Consider the following 12,380-nt stretch of genomic DNA (forward strand, 5'->3'; position numbering starts at 1 on the left):
CCCAGCTTCAGAGTCCAGTGAGTTGGTGCTTGACATCCGGTGGCCAAAGTATTGGAGTTTCAGCTTCAGAATCAGTCCTTCTAATGAATAATCAGGACTGATTTCCTTTACAATTGACCGGTTTGATCTTCTTGCAGTCCAAGGGACTCTAAAAAGTATTCTCCAACACCACTGTGGGAAAGCATCAGTTCTTCAGTGTGCAGCCTTTTTATGGTCCAATTCTCATACCAGTACAAGACTACTGAAAAAAACAATAGCTTTGGTTATATGAACCTTTGTTAGCAATGTAAGGTCTCTGCTTTTTAATGTGTTGTCTAGGTTTGTCATAGCTTTTCTTGAGGAGCAAGCATCTTTTTTTTAATTTTTATTTTTGTATCTTTTAATATTGCCTTCTGCTGTGATTTTGGAGACCAAGAAAATAAAGTCTCTCCCTGTTTTCATTATTTCCCCATCTATTTGCCATGATGTGATGGGTCTAGATGCCTTGATTTTAGTTTTTTGAATGTTGAGTTTTAAGCTAGCTTTTTCACTCTCCTCTTTCACCTTCATGAAGAGGCTCTACAGTTCCTCTTTGCTTTCTGCCATAAGGGTGGTGTCATCTGCATATTTGAGGTTATTAATATTTCTCCCAGCAATCTTGATTCCAGCTTGTGTTTTATCCAGCCTGGTATTTCCCATGATGTACTCTGCATATAAGTTAAATAAGCAGGGTGACAATACATAGCCTCAACCTACTCCATGCCCAGTTAGGAACCAGTCCGTTGTTACATGTCAGGTTCTAACTATTGCTTCTTGACCTGCATACAGATTTCTCAGGAGGCAGGTCAGGTGGTCTGGTATTCCCAACTCTTGAAGAATTTTCCACAATTTGTTTTGATTCACACAGTCAAAGGCTTTGGTGTAGTCAATAAAGCAGTAATAGATATTTTTATGGAACTCTCTTACTTTTCTGTGATCCAGTGGATGTTGGTAATTTGATCTCTGGTTCCTCTGCCTTTTCTAAATCTAGTTTGAACATCTGGAAGTTCATGGTTCATGTACTGTTGAAGCCTGGCTTGGAGAATTCTGAGCATTACTTTGCTAGCTTGTGTGATGAGTGCAATTGTGTTGTAGTTTGAATTTCCTTTGCATTTCCTTTCTTTGGGATTGGAATGAAAACTGACCTTTTCTAGTCCTGTGGTCACTGCTGAATTTTCCAGATTTTCTGGCATATTGAGTGCAGCACTTCAGCAATACCTTTTAGGACTTGAAATAGCTCAGCTGGAATTCCATCACTTCCACTAGCTTTGTTCATAGTGATGCTTCCTAAGACCCACTTGACTTCGCATTTCAGGATGTCTGGCTCTAGGTGAGTGATCACACCATTGTGATTATCTGGGTTGTGAAGATCTTTTTTGTACAGTTCTTCTGTGTATTCTAGCCACCTCTTCTTAATATCTTCTGCTTCTGTTAGGTCCATACCATTTCTGTCCTTTGTTGTGCCTATCTTTGCATGAAATGTTCCCTTGGTATCTCTAATTTTCTTGAAGAGTTCTCTAGTCTTTCCCATTCTATTGTTTGCCTCTATGTCTTTGCATTGATCACTGAGGAAGGCTTTCTTATCTCTCCTTACCATTCTTTGGAACTCTGCATTCAAATCAGTATATCTTTCCTTTTCTCGTTTGCCTTTAGCTTCTCTTCTTTTCTAAGCTATTTGTAAGGCCTCCTCAGACAACAATTTTGCCTTTTTGCCATTCTTTCTCTTGGGAATGGTCTTGATCAGTGCCTTCTGTATTATACATGAGCATCTAAAGTGGGTAAACATTTTGTTCTCCAGGGCATCTTCCTGCCCAATGGATTTAACTTGGGTCTCCTGTATTGCTGGTGGATTCTTTACTGTTTGAACCATCAGGGAAGCCAAATACTCATGATACTAAGAAATATCAGTAACCTGAGGTAGGCAGATGACACCACCCTTATGGCAGAAAGCAAAGAACTAAAGAGCCTCTTGATGAAAGTGAAAGAGGAGATTGAAAAAGCTGACTTAAAACTCAACATTCAGAAAACTAAGATCACATCATTTGGTCCCATCATTTCATGGCAAATAGATGGGGAAACAATGGAAGTAGTGAGAGACTTTTTTTTTCTTGGGCTCCAAAATCACTGCAGGTGGTGACTCCAGCCATGAAATTAAAAGAAGCTTGCTCCTTGGAAAAAAAGTTATGAGCAACCTAGACAGCATGTTGAAAAGCATAGACATTACTTTGACCACAAAGTTCAATCTAGTCATATCTATGATTTTTCCAGTAGTCATGTAGGGATGTGAAAGTTGGACTATAAAGAAAGCTAAGCACTGAAGAATTGATGCTTTTGAACTGTGGTGTTGGAGAAGACTCTTCAGAGTCCCTTGGACTTTAAGGAGATCCAACTAGTCCATCTTAATGGAGATTAATCCTGAGTATTCATTGGAAGGACTGATGCTGAGGCTGAACCTCCAATACTTTGGCCACCTGATGGGAAGAACTGACTCTTTTGAAAAAACCCTGATGCTAGGAAAGTTTGAAGGCGGGAGGAGAAGAGGATGACAGAAAATGAGATGGCATTTTGGATGGCATCACCAATTCACTGAGCATGAATTTGAGTAGGCTCCGGGAAAGTGGTGGACAGGGAAGCCTCAAGTGCTGCAGTCTGTCAGGGGGGTCTCAAAGAGTCAGACATGACTGAGCAACTCAACTGAACTGAACAATATTATCACCATATAGGCCAGCACAATTGTTGGTCCTATACCCCTAAAATAAACAAAATGGCAGATTATCATTAGAGGAAGTACAGCACTCACCTCTTGGTCCTAGAAAATGTGGGGTTGAGGGAAAGAAGGAGAAAGAGAATGATAATTTCACATATTATCAAAATAATCTTAGCAGATGTAATTTAATGAAATGTTGCTAAAAGCAACTAATAACATAAAAAAAAACTTAAGTGACAGAAAGAGATTTGAACATAATATACAAATTGCTTTCTGGAATGTAAAATTTGATTTTCAAATTAGAAAACCCAGGAGATAAAATGATGAGTATATTTACTCCTGAAATTTGAATATGTGGCCTTGAGAAGAAGTGAGGTAATTATTTCAAAGCACAGAGGTAAAATATAGTGACAGAAATTTGAGGGAAAAGATGAGAGAATTTGAAGATCCATAATGGTTAATTTGGAAATAACTTGCTATAGAAGGAGAAACTGGAAGAACTGATTTTGAAGCAATAGTTAAATATAATAAAATAAAAATTTAGCAAACTGGGAAAAGCAGGTGAAAATGTACACTTAAGCTTAGGCAAGATTGATTAGAAAAGCAATAAAAAGCCATATCCTGAAGTAACATTAAATTATATAAATAACAGAAATCATACTAATTCCACACTAAAATAATACAATTTAAAAGGGAGAAGAAATGATTAAAGCTAGTCTTGGAGTTTACATCTGTATCACTTTTGGATTACTGAAAATATAACGATCAAATACCAGCCAAGAAAATATTTCACTGTTCAGTTCAATTGCTCAGTCATGTCCAGCTCTTTGTGACCCCATGAATCGCAGCATGCCAGGCCTCCCTGTCCATCACCAAGTCCCAGAGTCAACCCAAACCCATGTCCATTGAGTCGGTGATGCCATCCAACCATCTCATCCTCTGTCTTCCCCTTCTCTTCCTGCCCTTAATCTTTCCCAGCATCAGGGTCTTTTCCAATGACAGCCCTTCGCATCAGGTGGCCAAAGTAATGGAGTTTCAGCTTCAACATCAGTCCTTCCAAAGAACACCAAAGACTGATCTCCTTTAAGATGGACTCGTTGGATCTCCTTGCAGTCCAAGGGACTCTCAAGAGTCTTCTCCAACACCACAGTTCAAAAACATTCATTATTCTGCACTCAGCTTTCTTTACCATCCAACTCTCACATCCATACATGACCACTGGGAAAACCACAGCCTTGACTGGACAGACCTTTGTTGGCAAAGTAGTGTCTCTGATTTTTAATATGCTGTCTACGTTGGTCATAACTTTCCTTCCAAGGAGTAAAGTGTCTTTAATTTCATGGCTTCAATCACCATCTGCAGTGATCCTGGAGCCCAGAAAAATAAAATCAGCCACTGTTTCTACTGTTTCCCCATCTATTTGCCATGAAGTGATAGGACCAGATGCCATGATCTTCGTTTTCTGAATGTTGAGCTTTAAGCCAACTTTTTCACTCTCTTCTTTCACTTTCATCAAGAGGTTCTTTCGTCCTTCTTCACTTTCTGCCTTAAGGGTGGTGTCATCTGCATATCTGAGGTTATTGATATTTCTCCCAGCAATCTTGATTCCAGCTTGTGCTCCTCCACCTCAACATTTCTCATGATGTACTCTGCATATAAGTTAAATAAGCAAGATGACAATATACAGCCTTACGTACTCCTTTTCCTATTTGGAACCAGTCTGTTGTTCCATGTCCAGTTCTAACTGTTGCTTCCTGACCTGCATACAGATTTCTCAAGAGGCAGGTCAGGTGGTCTGCTATTCCCATCTCTTTAAGAATTTTCCACAGTTGATTGTGATCCACACAGTCAAAGGCTTTGGCATAGTCAATAAAGCAGAAATAGATGTGTTTCTGGAACTCTCTTGCTTTTTCCATGATCCAGCGGATGTTGGCAATTTGATCTCTGGTTCCTCTGCCTTTTCTAAAACCAGTTTGAACATCAGGAAGTTCACGGTTCACATATTGCTGAAGCCTGGTTTGGTGAATTTTAAGCATTACTTTACTAGCGTGTGAGCTGAGTGCAATTGTGGCATAGTTTGAGCATTCTTTGGCATTAATTCTATATACATATATGCATATACATACATATGTGCAGATATACAAGGATTCAGAGAATATATCATATAAATATTCAGTTTTCTAAAAATGAGATCTAACGAAGGGAAAAAAAATAGACCACAGGTCTCAATATAGGAAAATAAATGAGTGGAAGAAAAAATCATGAACCCTTGTGAATTCATATATTCAAAATTAGAATCTTAAGCAAAATCATTCTAAATCCTTGTATTACTAGTTAGGATGAAGCAGTGAGGAAATGGCATCCCTGGTGGCTCAGATGGTAAAGAATCTGTCTGCAGTGCAGAAGACCTGGTTTCAATCCCTGAGTCGAGAAGATCCCTTGGAAAAGGGAATTTCTACCCACTCCAGTATTCTTTCCTAGAGAATTTTATGGATAAAGGAGCCTAGCAGGCTACAGTCCATGGGCTTGCAAAGAGTCAAACAATACTGAGTGATTAACACATACACAGTGAGGAAATAGATTATCTTAGTGTTTGACATGATTAATATCTAACAGCTTTTAGTTAATAGTAAAGAAGTAAAATTTTATTTTGAGCCTCATCAAGAGGAACATAGTTAAACCAGTTAGAGGCCTCTAGGTTGTGCACTTGCAAAATGACACTTCATTTCATCTAAGGGGTCAAACTTCATATTGTAGATGGAAATGCATTTTATTACAATTTAATTAACAGATGTAATTAAGTAGATTTAACAGATGAAATTAAAGCTATTATTCTAACAGAATCTTATATTTGGTAATTATACTGATTGGGGTATAGTGTCTTGAAGCAGAATCATTTTTCTAGTAACAGAAAGGGGTGAAATAGGTTAGCAGTGGTATTCCTGCTTTGGTGCATTAACTGAGCTATCAGTGGTGCTTTATTGAAATTCTTGAAACTTCTTTTTCTCCTGAAATCTTTCACTAATCTTTGAATCTCTTGCCCTTTCCACAGTTTTTTGAGTAACCAATTCCTTGCCTTAAATGAATTCGTCTTGAGAGTGTCTATAGTGTAATGTTTGTCCAATTGGTAATTGACTGATGCAGTAGTGTTAAGAATCTTTATATATTTTGTTCATGTGTTTGTTACTGTTTTTGTTGCTATATCTAGCATGATGCTGTATGATTTGATGTAATATGCAGTCCATGTTACAGATTTGAATAGTGGACATTATATTCTCTAGTTTTAGGAATGAAAAAATACATGTTAGAGAGGTTAAGTACATTTCTAAAACCAACTGGAACCTTATGAGCCAGGAATTGAACCTATATTTTTGTGACTTAAAATCTTTTATGCTTTAAATATGTCTTGTTTCTTTTTATAATAGGGCATCCACAGATGATAGATTAAAAAAAAAAAATCTCTTTAAGATCATTCTAAGATCACTTTCCCAAGTACAAACTTATATTACTAGCACTGATTATTTCAAGTTCTTTTAGATAACCTTTGAAAGTGAAGTTGCTAAGTCATGTCCGACTCTTTGCGCCCCCGTGGACTGTAACCCACCAGGCTTCTCTGTCCATGGGGTTTTCCAGGCAAGAATACTGGAGTGGGTTGCCATTTCCTTCTCCAGGGGATTTTCCCGACCCAGGAATCGAACCCACGTTTCCTGCATTGCAGGCAGACGCTGTAACCTCTGAGCCACCAGGGAAGCCCAGAGAACCTTTAGCCTTATCAAATCACTCATTTTCTTGGCATGTCTGCTGTGGTAAAACTGCTAGTGGCATTAGACAATTCAGTCAGTCAGTTCAGTGCAGTTGCTCAGTTGTGTCCGATTCTTTGCGACCCCATGAATTGCAGCACGCTAGGCCTCCCTGTCCATCACCAACTCCCGAAATTCACTCAGACTCTCGTCCATCGAGTCGGTGATGCCATCCAGCCATCTCATCCTCTGTCGTCCCCTTCTCCTCCTGCCCCCAATCCCTCCCAGCATCAGAGTCTTTTCCAATGAGTCAGTTCTTCGCAAGAGGTGGCCAAAGTACTGGAGTTTCAGCTTTAGCATCATTCCTTCCAAAGAACTCCCAGGGCTGATCTCCTTTAGAATGGACTGGTTGGATCTCCTTGCAGGCCAAGGGACTCTCAAGAGTCTTCTCCAACACCACAGTTCAAAAGCATCAATTCTTTGGTGCTCAGCTTTCTTCACAGTCCAACTCTCACATCCATACATGCCCACAGGAAAAACCATAGCCTTAGTACTTCTTTAATGTAACATATTGTGAATGGAGTCATGGTGACAAAAAGATGTGGTAGCAAACTAATTAGTGCAAAGAAATTAATTCCTGCTCAATAAATAAAGAAGAAATAAAATTTAGCTCTCAAAAACTGAAGTGGCATAATATTCAGCCAAAATGAAATACTGAATATATATTAGTAGGTTGGGGGGGGGACTTATTTAAACAGCTAAAAGCCAGATGTTTCTCTTTTGACAGTTACAAGTTGAGATGATTCTTTAAGTGTAAACTTGTTGAAGTTCCCTTAAAAATATATCAAAATCTTACATGAGGTAAGATGTGTCAGGAGTCTTTTAGTGGCAAGTAACAGAAACTCATCTTAAAAAAAAAAAACTTTAGCAAAGAAAGAAAGAGGAATATATTGGCTTCAGTATCTGAGGAATCTTAAGTGACATTTTCTCCAGTTGGACAAAAGGACTCACATGATGTTTGGGGCTCTGTCTGTCTCCAAAGTTTGGTTCTGCTGCTCTTTATGTTGCTGAGTTGATTTAATTTCCCTATGTGGTAACCAGGAAATTTGCTGACTCCTTAAACTTATCTCTCTATGGTTGAATGTTTGTGTCTCTCCCAAGTTAGCATGTTGAATTTACTGAACCCTGAAAGTCATAATGGGCTTCCCAGCTTGCCCTAGTAGTAAAGAACCTGCCTGCCAATGAAGGAGACTTAAGAGACATGAGTTTAATCCTTGGCTCAGTAAGATCACCAGGAGGAGGGCATGGTGACCCACTCTAGTATTCTTGCCTGGAGGATCCTAGGGACACAGGAGGGTCCATAGGGTCACAGATAGTTGGACATGACTGAAGCGACTTAGCACACAGGGTGATAATAAGAGGTTGAGGCTTTTGGGAGATGACTAGGTCATCAGAGCAGAGCCTTCATCCATGAGATTGGTGCCCTAATAAAGTTTGTGTGAGAAAGCGCCTCACCTCTTCCTCCATGTGAGAACATGACAAACAGATATCCAAGAACCAGGAAGTGGGCCTCACCAGACATAGAACCTCACCATGTCCTCACCCTGATATCTGATTTCCAGACCCCAGAAATGTGACAGTTATATCTGTGCTGATTTTAAGTCACCTACTTTGTGGTATATTGTTATAGTAGCCTTAGTGGCGGAGAAGGCAATGGCACCCCACTCCAGTCCTCTTGCCTGGAAAATCCCATGGATGGAGGAGCCCGGTAGGCTGCAGTCCATGGGGTCCCAGAGAGTCGGACACGACTGAACAACTTCAATTTCACTTTTCACTTTCATGCATTGGAGAAGGAAATGGCAACCCACTCCATTGTTCTTGCCTGGAGAATCCCAGGGATGGTGGAGCCTGGTGGACTGCTGTCTATGGGGTCACACAGAGTTGGACACGACTGAAGCGACTTAGCAGCAGCAGCAGCAGCACCCTTAGTGGAATAAGACACCTCTTTTTTATTTATTGTGATGCTCTACAGTGAAAAATAGCATGTTTCTTTCCACATGTCCACACATCAGTCTTGAGTAGAACACTGAATAATTCCTCATGATTTTAAACAAACACATTTATTTAACAAATATTTATATATCACATCCTGTATTCCAAGCACTCTTCTAAATGTTGAAAATATTAACTCAATTAATTTTGTAAAAACTCTGAGAGGGATGCACTATTATTATCTCTCTTTTTTTGCACATGAGGGAGTTGAGACACAGAAAGTTTAAAGTTGCATATTTAATAAATGCCAGAGTCAGGATTAGAGCGCAGCAGTCTCATTCCAACAAAAATGCTATACTGATTCTCCATGTGGAACAAAAAAATGTCACTGAGGTGAAAAATGTCCTAATTAGGTCACTGTTGGATAGAACTTGCATCCAAGGTAACAGGAAGGGTCACTTCTGGGATTAGAGAAAAGTAGGGGTGGTGAAACGTTCTCAAAGAATAGAGATGTTGGGGTGAAAAAACAAACAAACAGAAAAACACAACACATGTCCACTAGAACAAAAGAGGGATATGGAAAGATAGTTATTATAATTTAAGAATCATATTGAGTTAATTGTATATAACATAGAAGCTAAGTACTGAATATTAATATTAAAAATACAGTGAAAATGTATATATTGGTATGATTCCTAAATTATAATGAAAGATAATCAAGCCAAATGAATCTATGCTTATATGATGACAATCTAAATTTGATTGTGATGTTAGATAAATAGAAAAATGATTCCCTAAAATAAACTATTTCTGTTTCTTAACGATGTTCTTTCCTTCATTTAATTACAAATCTCATACTCTTTGACTTTTCTTCCTGAGCCAGTAGTAGAAGAAAACTTTTACTGAGAAGACTTTGGAAAACTTATTCTATTCTGATGGATACTTCCAATCTCATGCTGCATGAAATGGTTTCAGAATCTAATTTTATTATTTTTCTTGAATTATAAAAAGTGGGCTGCCGTAGTAGAAGCCATGTGCATTTTAAAAATTTCTGTAACTCAGTGTCTCTTCCTGAACTCAGAATGTTTTCATTCTTTGCCCTATTTCATCAGCTCCTGTCTCTGCTGTGGAGAACGTGAACGGCTTATCTTTCTGTCACTTCCTTGGGTGAAGGCAATGGTGATGTGTGTGTTCCAGGTGTCAGTGTACCAACTGCACAAATCCATGTGCACAGGCTTTGTGGGCATGTCCTCAAAGGATATTCTTGTTTCTTCCCTTCACCTACCTTTCCTGTCCATGTCACACTCAGGTGTCTTGGTGTTGGGTACAGTAAATGAAGGTTATGTTTCATTCCTTTGCAAACTGCTGCTGGAGATTATACACTAAAAATCATAAGGATCACTTTCTTATCCTCAAAGTTCTAAAATTTTAGTCGAGTTTTTTTTGTAATATGGCTTCATGTTGAAGAAATTTTGTTGTTGTTCATTGTTTCAAGGGTTCACAAAAATTAAATCATGAATTATTTTCTTCTCAGGCTATTTAAGAAGCTCTCTTGGGGTAAGTGGGTAGTGAAATACAAATAATTATAGAAATTTGCTGTGTTTTAAAACTAGATTGGCCTGAGTTAATATCCCAGACTTAGCATTTACTCATGAGGTCCTCAGTCTCTTCATCGGCAAAGCAGGGATAATAGTGCTTGTACTCTCATTAAATGATGGTTAAATTAAGCTTTAGATACCAGTCACCATAGCAAATAATACTAATGTAGTAGTTAGCTAGTGAATGGCAATTATTTTTACACTCTTTTCAATTGCAGTTTTAAAAACTTTATTGACTGATACTTTTCTTCTTCTTCAGTGTATACTCCCATCATATACCCCTCTAGCCTTTTCATATATTATTTCATTTTGGCACATTGGACTATTTGGGGTCCTCTAAACATGCGACTTATGTTCAGTTATATTATCACCTGTGTCTGAAAGGCCCATTCTCTACCTTTTCTCACACTTGAAGCCTTCCACATCCCCAGTGGTGCAAGACCAGACTGTCTTTATCATAGAGTCTTAGCAGTACACTCTGGCTTTAATTTCTCCATACCACTGCTGTATTTTGTGTTTAATGATATTGTATTAAGAATTTTCCAGAGAAATAGAATCCAATAGGAGATTGTGTGTGTGTGTTTTAAAGTAAGCTCAAGTAATTATAGAGGATAAGAAGTCTCATGATATGCCATCTGCAAGTTGGAGACCTGGGAAAACAGCATCGTAATTTAATCTGAGCCTAAAGGCCTCAGGACAAGTGTTACTAATGATGTAAATCCTAGTCTGAGGACAAGAGACAGGCAGTGTCCCAGCTCAGTCATTCAGGCAGAACCTGAAGGGCCCAGAACTCCCTCTTCTCATGCTTTTTTTTTTCAAGCCCCAGAGTACTGAATGACCCACTTGGGGAAGGCCATCTGCTTTACTGAGTTAATCAATCCAAATGCTAATATTATTCAGAAATACCATCACAAACACATTATCCAGAATTATGTTTACAAATATCTAGGCACCCTATGATGCAATTAACTTGACACATAAAATTATCATCACAGATATCATAGCAGAATTTAATGTATGAATCTTCTAATTCAACTCAGCTAAATGCATTTTACCAAGAACTTAGAATAGAAGGAAATTTTCTTTTTATTTTTTAAACAGCTAGCCAGTAGATGGAGAGGCCCACTTTATAAATTAATAAAATGTCCCAGTATAAGGGCCAGACCTCTATCATCTGCAACAAAGTTGGAAACCAAATAAATAAAATGTCCTTGTTGTATCTAGCTTGGATTATAGTACTAGACAGGAAGTTACCTGAGAAGGGATGTAATCAAGTATTTACTTAGATGATATGTTATAAACATATAAAATATATGTATGAAGAAATTAGATTTGTGAACGATAGCCTGTCAGAGGAAACAGATAACCATGTCCTTCCACTAAGTGTCTCAAAGTTCCATTATTTAAAGGCACTTTTGAGTGGATCAGGGTGAGACTGGATTGAGTGCTTCGAATGCTTTTTTCTAGCTGTGGAATTTTTCATTCAAATGAAATATTTTACAGATGAGTGAACAAAGTAGATAAATAAAGAGCTATTCTGACATGTGGGTTCTCTCATTTTCTGGTCTTTGGTGGTGACTTTCAGAAACTCTCTGGATGCATATCTTCTATTTATAAATATCTTCTATTCGCCCTTCTTTAAGTTTCTATGCCATTTTAAAAATGAAAATGATTAAAGACTTATCATACCAGATCAATTCAAAGTGGAGAAGTGACATAAGAGGAGCCCATCTGGGGACTGATCTGAGCAAACTTGCTTTATAGCAGTTTCGTCTCATAGTCACTTCATGTCTTTAGTTCTTAAGGCTAAAGACACAGATATTAGAGTCAGACTCATGTCCATCAAGTCCATCAAGTCCAAGGATTTCATCTAAAAGACCACGGGAGAGTGATGTCCACCATAGTGATGTCCACCATTTGCAAAGTGAGAAAGCTAAGTAAACCAGTTCAAAAGAGAGGAGAGAATGAAGCAAATGCACATAAACTCAGACTGAGGTGACAGGCACCATGTGGACTCTCCCTGTTGGAGGGTGGGAGTTCCTTACTTCCCAATCAAGTTCCTGTTTTTTAAGTTCAATTTGTAGTGTCCTGGCATTTCCATACTTTGGACTATTTTCAGTATCTACTTTCACACAGAAATCTTACTTTTCATTTCACCCAAGTTTAGTGGAATTTTGGTTTCTGTATCCCAAAAATTCTATATTAAAAAAAAAGTTTCTATAATGAAAGGAAATTTTTTGAGCTAAGTGTGATTATTAAGCAACGGGGTATAGAAAATATGCAAGGCAGGTTAAGATGTGGTGGCTGCGAAGAAGGCATTTACAA

The sequence above is a fragment of the Oryx dammah genome, unplaced genomic scaffold (genome assembly GCF_014754425.2).
Source record: "Oryx dammah isolate SB20612 unplaced genomic scaffold, SCBI_Odam_1.1 HiC_scaffold_2, whole genome shotgun sequence".
Lineage (NCBI taxonomy): Eukaryota > Metazoa > Chordata > Mammalia > Artiodactyla > Bovidae > Oryx > Oryx dammah.